We start from the raw sequence: 10,000 nt of genomic DNA, 5'->3' as shown, positions 1-10,000 counted from the left end.
ATATTTATATTATATATATATATATATTCACATATTATTTATATTATATATATATATATATTCACATATTATTTATATTATATATATATATATATATATATTCACATATTTATATTATATATATATATATATATATATATATATTCACATATTTATATTATATATATATATATATATATATATATATTCACATATTTATATTATATATATATATATATATATTCACATATTTATATTATATATATATATATTCACATATTATTTATATTATATATATATATATTCACATATTATTTATATTATATATATATATATTCACATATTATTTATATTATATATATATATATTCACATATTATTTATATTATATATATATATATATTCACATATTATTTATATTATATATATATATATATTCACATATTATTTATATTATATATATATATATATATATATATATATATATATTCACATATTATTTATATTATATATATATATATATATATATATATTCACATAGAATTTATATTATATATATATATATATATATATATATATATATATATTCACATATTATTTATATTATATATATATATATTCACATATTATTTATATTATATATATATATATTCACATATTATTTATATTATATATATATATATATATATTCACATAGTATTTATATTATATATATATATATATATATTCACATATTATTTATATATATATATATATATATATATATATATATATATATATATATATGTATATATAATATATATATATATGTAATATATAATTTATGTATATGTATATATTTTCATTTGTATATATATATATATATATATATATATATATATATACACATAAATAGATATATAGATAAGTAGATAGATGGATACATAGATGGCTGGATAGATACATAGATAGATGGATTGATACATAGATGGATGGATGTATGGATAGATGCATAGATAGATAGATAGATGCATAGATAGATAGATAGATGCACATATAGAGAAATAAGTACATATAGCTATAAGCTTAGTTGGTATTTTAAACTTATTTGATTTTTATAATCGAGAAAACACATTTAAAGATATAAGATACGACTATCATTCAACGATATTATTTCCATCTAAACATTGGAAACTCTTCCATGAACGAGCTCTGCACATTCTTTTAACAAACATTTTATCATAATGTTTACCCTCAGTTCAACGTCCTGTTTTGCTTTACCTTCACTATAATGGCATCATAATCTTTTATGAGCATCGGCATTTGTTTGCAAGTCTCGATGTTTTAGAGCTAATGTGTGTGTCTTTGTGTGTGAGTATAAACACAAACACACATATATATATATATATATATATATATATATATATATATATATATATATATATATATATATATATATATATATATATATATATATATATATATATATATATATATATATATATATATATATATATATATATATATATATAAATTCGTTTAAATATATAAATGTATTTATATATATATATATTTATATATATACATATATATATATATATATATATATATACACATGTGTATATATATATATATATATGTATATATATATGTGTGTGTATATATAAATATATGTATATATATATGTATATATATATATATGTACGTATATACATATATATATATATATATGCACATAGACACGACGCGCGCTCACGTATGCATAAATATAAAAACATCATTGTCAAAATGTAGATGAAGGAGAAAAAGTAAATACTAGTGGTGATGTTGTGGTTGTTGATGATGATGTTGAATGAGGATAATGATGGTGATGTTCATGTTGATGACGTTGATGGCAATTAGGATTCATTTGGGTTATACGTGCGCGTATGCGTATGTGAGTATGTATTCATACTCGTATATGTGTGAGTATATATATATATATATATATATATATATATATATATAATGATTGTGTGAGTTTTTATATATATATATGGATATATATTATATGAATATATATATGCATGTATAGTTGTATGTATTTATATATATAAACATGCGGATATGTGTATGTATATATATATATATATATATATATATATATATATATATATATATATATATATATATATATATATATATATATATATATATATATATATATATATATATATATATTCATATATATAAATATATATATACAGAGAGAGAGAGGTTACATTGATAGAATGTTAGACAGATACATAAAGAAATATATATATATATATATATATATATATATATATATATATATATATATATTTATATATATATATACAGTTCTATATTTAAGAGATGAGGAATTATTTATATATATAATGTATGTATGCATGCATATATGTATGCATATATGCATGTATTTATGTATATATGTATACAGCCTCTCGTATACATTTCACTAAATATATTCCTTTTCAAGTCACTTAATATACAGAATAGTTTTGTTTCAAAACTGACGAGAAGAAAATCTCAGTCTACAAAAACGGAATATTTTGATAAAACATAATATTATAACTTGCAATTAATCTTTGTCATTTAATGTTACATTCGTTTAGTAATTGCAAAAAATATTTTCATTATGACTAAATTTCAGAAATTAATTTAATATTCGAATACATATATACGTGTGTGTGATTGTATGTGCTTGTTTGTGTGTACGTATATACATACGTGTGCGTATACAGGAATGCTAATGTTACATATACAAATATGCATTTAAATGTGAAAATACTACTTCTATACATGTATTTATTGATATCTAAATTTATATTTACATGCCTATTCTATACACACACACAATATATATATATATATGTGTGTGTGTGTGTGTGTGTGTGTGTGTGTGTGTGTGTGTGTGTGTGTGTGTATAGATAAAAAGTATATCTCATTCTCTATTTATCTATTAACCTATATACATAATTACATATGCATATATATGTATATATAATCATATACAAATATACATATATATGTATATGTGTGCGTATGTGTGTAGATACTTATATATATGTATTATCATATGCTCCTGTGGAGTGTGTATTTTTTATATATGAAAGTATAGGAGGTGAGCTGGCAGACTCCTTAGCACGCCGGGAAATACGCTTAGACTCATTTTCGTCCGTCTTTACGTTCCGAGTTCAAATGCCGCCGTGATTGTCTTTTCCGTTCATCCTCTTTGGTCGATAAAGTAAGTAGCAGTTGAACACTGGGTGGATGTAATCGACTTACCCGCCCTCTTCCCCCGCCTCCGAAACCCTGGCCTTGTGCCAATATTTGAATCAGTAATATTTTATTAATAGAAAGAATTATTTCATATGAAACTAGACCTCTATTCTATCCATATAGAGAAAAATACACACATATATATACATACATACATACATACATCATATATATATATACATATACATATACATACATATATACATATATATATATACATATACATATATACATATACATATACATATATATACATATACATACATATATATATATACATATACATACATATATATATATACATATACATACATATATATATATATACATATACATACATATATATATATACATATACATACATATATATATATACATATACATACATATATATATATATACATATACATACATATATATATATACATATACATACATATATATATATACATATACATACATATATATATATACATATACATACATATATATATATATATACATATACATATATATATACATATACATACATATATATATATATATATACATATACATATATATATACATATACAAACATATATATATATATACATATACATATATATATACATACATATATATATATATATATATACATATACATATATATATACATACATATATATATATATACATACATATATATATACATACATAAGGAGAAACACGTCTGGGTAAATGTTTGGGTACAGGAGAAACACGTCTGGGTAAATGTTTGGGTACAGGAGAAACATGTTCTATATTGCAATGTTATACTCCTACATGCATATAGAATTATTTGAGCATAAACATACAGAACACGATATCATATGTTCTTTGACACAAACACAGTAATATAATGCAGACATATACAGATACATACTGACGCACATACACACAAATACGTAGTGCATACATACATATATACAGTAATCCCTCGACTATCGCGGGTGTTACGTTCCAAAACCCCTCGCGATAGGTGAAAATCCGCGAAGTAGAAACTGTACTGTACTGTATATTTGTTGAAGTCATGTAAGGGTCAATAGAATTTATTCTTTAAAATAAACTAACATTGGCCAACGCAGACGAAATACTTTTTTGCTAATTACGATGATTTATATAAACTTGTTCAACAACATCGTCAAGAAACAAACTCGATTTACCTCTTTTCATTGATAAAGAGGTGGGAAGGCAACCATTGTTATTTCTTTCTTTTTGAAACGGAACTGGTATCTGTCAGAAAGACAACCACAAACAGCGAGTACTCTTCACAGAAAATCATCGTTGCTCATGCTCACCTACTGAACGTCTATAGAATATAATGCAACGAGTCAGGAGAGCGAGATCTAGCGTTTGGGTTGTTAGACTTCACTCTACTTTAAAGAAAATGGAGAGACCTTCTTTAAGGTCTACCGACCTTTTCTATATCGTCCTTCTTTACGGGTCCAGGCTTCATATTATGTGTGTGTATACAGGAAAATGAAATGACGAAGGAATAAACGATTATCTTATGAACTCCGCTAGCTTAGAGCTGTTTCTGCTGTCAGATACAGTGTGGACTCGTAATTGAGTGCCTGAGTAACACATAGCTTCATCAGAGCCTCGAATATGAAACACTGAAACTACAAATAAATTAATATATGCACATACATACATATAATTTTCTTAAAAACCATTAAACATGCGCATTGACACGCACTCACCTAACATTTTCTGTAAAATTAAAATACATTTCTTTTTAGAATAACATCATTTATGTTTCTGTCTATTGCAGATATTTTACGAAAATCTGAGAGAGATTTCAACGTTAAGCATGAAGAAATACACAACGAAACCAAAGGGAGAAAGACCGTTGAATAATATTTAGGAAACGATCATTGCAAACTGACATGTGAAACACCCCAACATATTCGATAGTCTTCAGCACAGTTTTCAATCTACCAACACTCATGTGTATCTCAACTCGAGACTACGGTAGAAGACACTTGACCAAAGTACAGCGCTGTGGGATCGAACCAGTAAACACATGGCTGCGAAGAGAACTTATTAACGACGCAACCACATCCACGGTTGACCCGTTCTCTACTATTCTTTTTTATTCTTTCATTCTTTGAGAGCTGTTCGAAATTTTAAAATTTGCATTATAAACACTGCAAATATGTCTCACCTCATGTAGCACAGTGATATTTGTCTTATATGTTCACACTGGCACACGCTCGCGTACGCACACATACGCTTACGCGCAGACACGTGCACACACACACACGTGCGCGCGCGCCTTAAAAGTTTGAATGTACAGACCAAACGTGAGATTGCTCAATAGATGTTAGAATGTCAGAGAATCAATTTATTCCATTGAAGTTGATGATTCACTCCGGGACAATTCAGCACTTTTTGAGATTCTTTGGGCGTCAAAAGCACCAGCTTCCAGCATATATACGCATATTCATTGACATGCCGAGATACGCAAACGCACACATACATCCACACGTGCAAGCAAACACACATACACATGCATGAACACGGGCGCGCGCGCAGACACACACGCACACATGAGCACGCACTCACACTCGCTCATACAATAAAGTGTCTTCCCTCTAAATAATGCTGTAATGATCTGAAAACAAGCTGGTTTGTTGAAGCAAAATCGGGAGAGTAAGGAAGTTGAGGCAAGGCCTTCATAGTTAGCGCCCTAATCGTTTCCCAAGTAACTTGGGCAACATGTTGTCTTGCACAATCGTATAACGGCAGAATCCGTTTACAATTGAATAACAACATGCACGAGATGTTTGTGAGGTACTTCTAACCGATGACAAAACTGCTTCGTGTTTGCTGTTTCATAGTGGTTTAACACTTCATGGAAGCACATGGCTTAGCAGTTAGCGTATTCGGCTCGCGATCGTAAGCTCATGAGTTCGAAAACCAGCATCGAATTGTGTCATTAAGCAAAACACTGTATTTCACATTGCTCCAGTCCACTCAGCTGGTAAACATGAGTTGTACCTGTAACTCAAAGAGCCAGCCTCGTCACATTCTGTGTCACGCTGAATTTCCCTGAGAACTACGTTAAGATTACACGTGTCTGCGGAGTACTCAGCCACTTTAAAGTTAATTTCACGAGCAGTTTGTTCCGTTGATCGGATCAACTGGAGCCCTCGTCGTCGCAACCGGCGGAGTGCCAGTAAGACTTCATGTTTTACAGAGGGCATAACTTTGTTCGGGTGTTGTCCTGGTTTGATAATATATCCTCCTTGTTCCGTGAGTGCCGTGCAATTTCGTTTTCGTTCCATATGATTAAAAAGAACCCAATTTTCATCATTTGTGATGATTTTACCCAGTGAAAGTTCGGTATCAAGTCTACTCTTCAATGACGATCAAAGAGCAACTCTTTGATTAAGCTGAGAAGTGTTCAGATGCTGTGGAATTCACTAGAAAAGCTTAGTTTTTCTTGTTCATGAAGATGTCTTGAAAATTCTCGCTTTCGGAACCCCATCATTACCAAAACTTGGTCGTTCAGCTCCAGGCAAATCTGCGAGAGAAAAAAAATGTCCGAGACAAACTGGCGCCAAACATTGTTCTTCATTCCAATAAAAAGAAAAACTATTTCTTTCCACATTGATTGCTGGAGAGACCTTTTTGAATTCATGCAACATGCAGTCTTTGATATCGATCTAATCAAAACTAGTTGTAAATTGGGAGAAAATCGATATAAATTTAACCATTATGGAATGAATGAAAATAACATTAGAATGTTAAAATTAATGCTTTGTTTACCGTAAGTATTGAAAAAGTACCACGAAAATAAGAATCCCAATAGATACGAAAAGATTTCTTTCCAACCTAATATATGAACGTGTGTGTATGTGTGTACGTATGTATATGCATGTACTCACACATATATATATGTCGGGGGGGGGGAGCTGTTGTGTGTGTTTGTGGTTGTGTTTTAGACCTGAGTCTTTCCTGATTGAATGTAACTATGAAATGTGCTCTATGTGTATGTATTATGTACCTATGCATGTGTGTGCGTGTGTGCACGATGTTTGTGTGTGAGTGTGTGTGTGTGTGTAATGTCACTGAAAATTCTTTATTAATAACCTTTACTCATTAAAAAAAAAATTATCAATGTTCCGTTTTATTGAAATGAAATAATTTATTAAATTTCGATGTTAATTTATTTAAAAATGAATCTAACAGAATTCATTCAGAACCTAAATGAAACTTTCAAATCAATCGCTCTTTCTAAGAAAATAATTATAATGAAATCTACTTAGGGCACAAGGCCAGTAATTTTTAGAAATGGAGCGGATACATCGATACCAGTGGGCAATTGGGGCTTAGCTTCTCAGCCTGCAACGGATAAAAGACAAAAGTCGATCTCGGCCGGATTTGAACACAAAGCAAACACGTCACAATATTGGATACGGTGCAACATCGGTGTTAATGTTCTGAGTTCAAACCCTGCAGAGGTCAACATTGCCTTTCATCCTTCAAGTACGATAAAGCAGAACATAAGCGGTGGGGTCGTGTCGAAGTAACTGCCTCGTCCTCTGTCCTCAAATGTGTTGGACTTCAACCCTTCCAAAGGGCCAGCGGCGTCTCATTCAGGGTTATTTTGTGATCTCGGTTTCTTAAACGCCCCGGAAACCGGATAACCGTCCTTATGAGCCCTGCTTGTGAAGTGAGTAACTGTCATGTGGCCATTCGAATTCCTTTAATTCACAGAACATTGGTGACTTTCAGTGTTCTTGGCGGTTTCTTGTTTGACAATATTTAAATCTCATTGGATCATTGACTTTTTTATTGCTTCAGTACAAAAGAGTTCTTGCAGTAAACCACTCTTTAAAAGACATGAAATGCTGTTTCTCTCCCTTCATCCCTCCCTCTTCATTTGTCTCCTTGTTCATCTACACTCTCTCCATGTTAGAGTATATATATATATATATATATATATATATATATATATATATCACTAACCCCAGTCAAGAGATTGTAATATGTACGATCTAATTCACATAAATCATATATGTATCTATTCATGTATGCGTGTGTTTGGGTATGTGTTTATGTGTATGACTGTCCATATACACACACACACACACACACACATATATATATATATATATATATATATATATATATATATATATATATATATACCCATACATACACGCTTATATATTTTTATAAATACAGACATTTGCAAACACACACGATGAAGATGAAGATGCCAGGGCTCTCAGGAATACGTCTCTGGTGATTTACTGAATCCAAACAGATCAATTATTAGAGTCAACTGAGATTTCCATCCCACCGCCATCACACTTATGATATTGGTTACTTCGGGCCAACCAGAGAGCCACGACACAGTCACGCAGTCTGTAAGAAATAACAGCTAAACATCCTCAAAGAAGCACCTTACTGCCTTACAATAATGGTGCTTTTTAAATTGTACACTAAACAATGTCAGAAGGCTGCCTTGATGATAATAGATGTAAGTTTTGTTACAAAGCAGGTAAGGTCGGGGAAGGGGTTAGTCGATTCCATTGACTCCAGGGCTCAGCTGGTTCTTATTTTATCGACCACGAAAGGATGAAATGCAAAGTCGACCTCGGCAGAATTTGAACCCAGAACGTAAAGATAGACGAAATGCCACTAAGCATTTCACCCGGCGTGCTAACGATTCTGCCAGCTCACCGCTTTAATAATAACAACAGCACCAACAACAACAATAATAATAATAGAGCCCATATGTAATAATCATTAGTATTATAGGCACACGGCCTGATATGTGAGTGGGGGAGGGGAGCAGTCGATTACATCGACCCCAGTTTTCAACTGGTACTTATTTTATCGAACTCGAAACGATGAAAGGCAAAGTCGACTTCGACGAATTTGAAATCAGAATGTAAAGCCGGATAAGATGTCGTTAAGCATTTTATCCGGTGTGCTAACGATTCTACAAGCTCACCACCTTAATAATAATAGTTTCAAATTTTGCCACAAGGCCAGTAATTTTCAACTGGTACTTATTTTATCGACCCTGAAAGGCAGAGTTGATTTCGGCGGAATTTGAACTCAGAACGTAATGGCGGGCGAAATACCGCTAAGCATTTCGCCCGGCGCGCTAACCATTCTGCCAGCTCGCCGCCTTAATAACAAGAAATATATATGGGCAATACGTGCATGTGTATATATATGCATATATATATATATGCGTGTGTGCATGTGTATATGTGGATAATACACTCCAAGTTACCTGTACGTATATATATGTTTTTTTTTTTTTAGTTATTTAATCGACATCGCCAGGATAGAAGACAAAATTAGACTTCAGCGAGTTTCAAACACAATATAACCAAATAAGGAAAGACACTCCATCCTCACCTAACACCACCCAACCATTTCAACCATCTTTAGAATCCGCACAAAACCAGCGGAAATTCAACAAGCCTTTATCTTTTAACTTTCTTTTCCCGACATATTCCCTGTACCCCATATGTAATTTCGCTTTGGCCATTGTAATCTATGCCATTGGCCTGTTCATCGCTTTATCTCTGTCTCTTTTAAAAAGAGCAGCGTGTATCTGAAGAAATAATAGCTTTAGGAAAAGAGTTGAAACGTTGACTAAGAATGAACAATTTCAATTGATTGGTTTCGCGAGATAACAATTGTCTATTAAAGTCTGTGGTCAAATTTATTGTTTCCTTGATATACAG

The 10,000-nt window shown here is 30.8% G+C and overlaps 2 long non-coding RNA genes across 2 annotated transcripts in view; one reads left to right on the top strand and one right to left on the bottom strand.

Moving 5' to 3' along the window:
- LOC149131449 (uncharacterized) overlaps positions 1-8,138 on the top strand; it is a 13,905-nt gene extending 5,767 nt beyond the window's left edge. The window contains exon 2 of the long non-coding RNA XR_016237909.1: positions 5,056-8,138. This is a non-coding gene — a long non-coding RNA (uncharacterized LOC149131449). The remainder of the gene's footprint in view (positions 1-5,055) is intronic.
- Positions 6,702-10,000, bottom strand: part of LOC128250546 (uncharacterized) — a 191,998-nt gene continuing 188,699 nt past the window's right edge. Inside the window, exon 3 of the long non-coding RNA XR_008266577.2 lies at positions 6,702-6,810. This is a non-coding gene — a long non-coding RNA (uncharacterized LOC128250546). The remainder of the gene's footprint in view (positions 6,811-10,000) is intronic.

This window comes from Octopus bimaculoides, chromosome 22, assembly GCF_046866305.1.
Source record: "Octopus bimaculoides isolate indiv1 chromosome 22, ASM4686630v1, whole genome shotgun sequence".
NCBI lineage: Eukaryota > Metazoa > Mollusca > Cephalopoda > Octopoda > Octopodidae > Octopus > Octopus bimaculoides.
The sequence above is the reverse complement of the archived record's forward strand: the minus strand, read 5'-3'. Positions and strand labels throughout refer to the sequence as shown.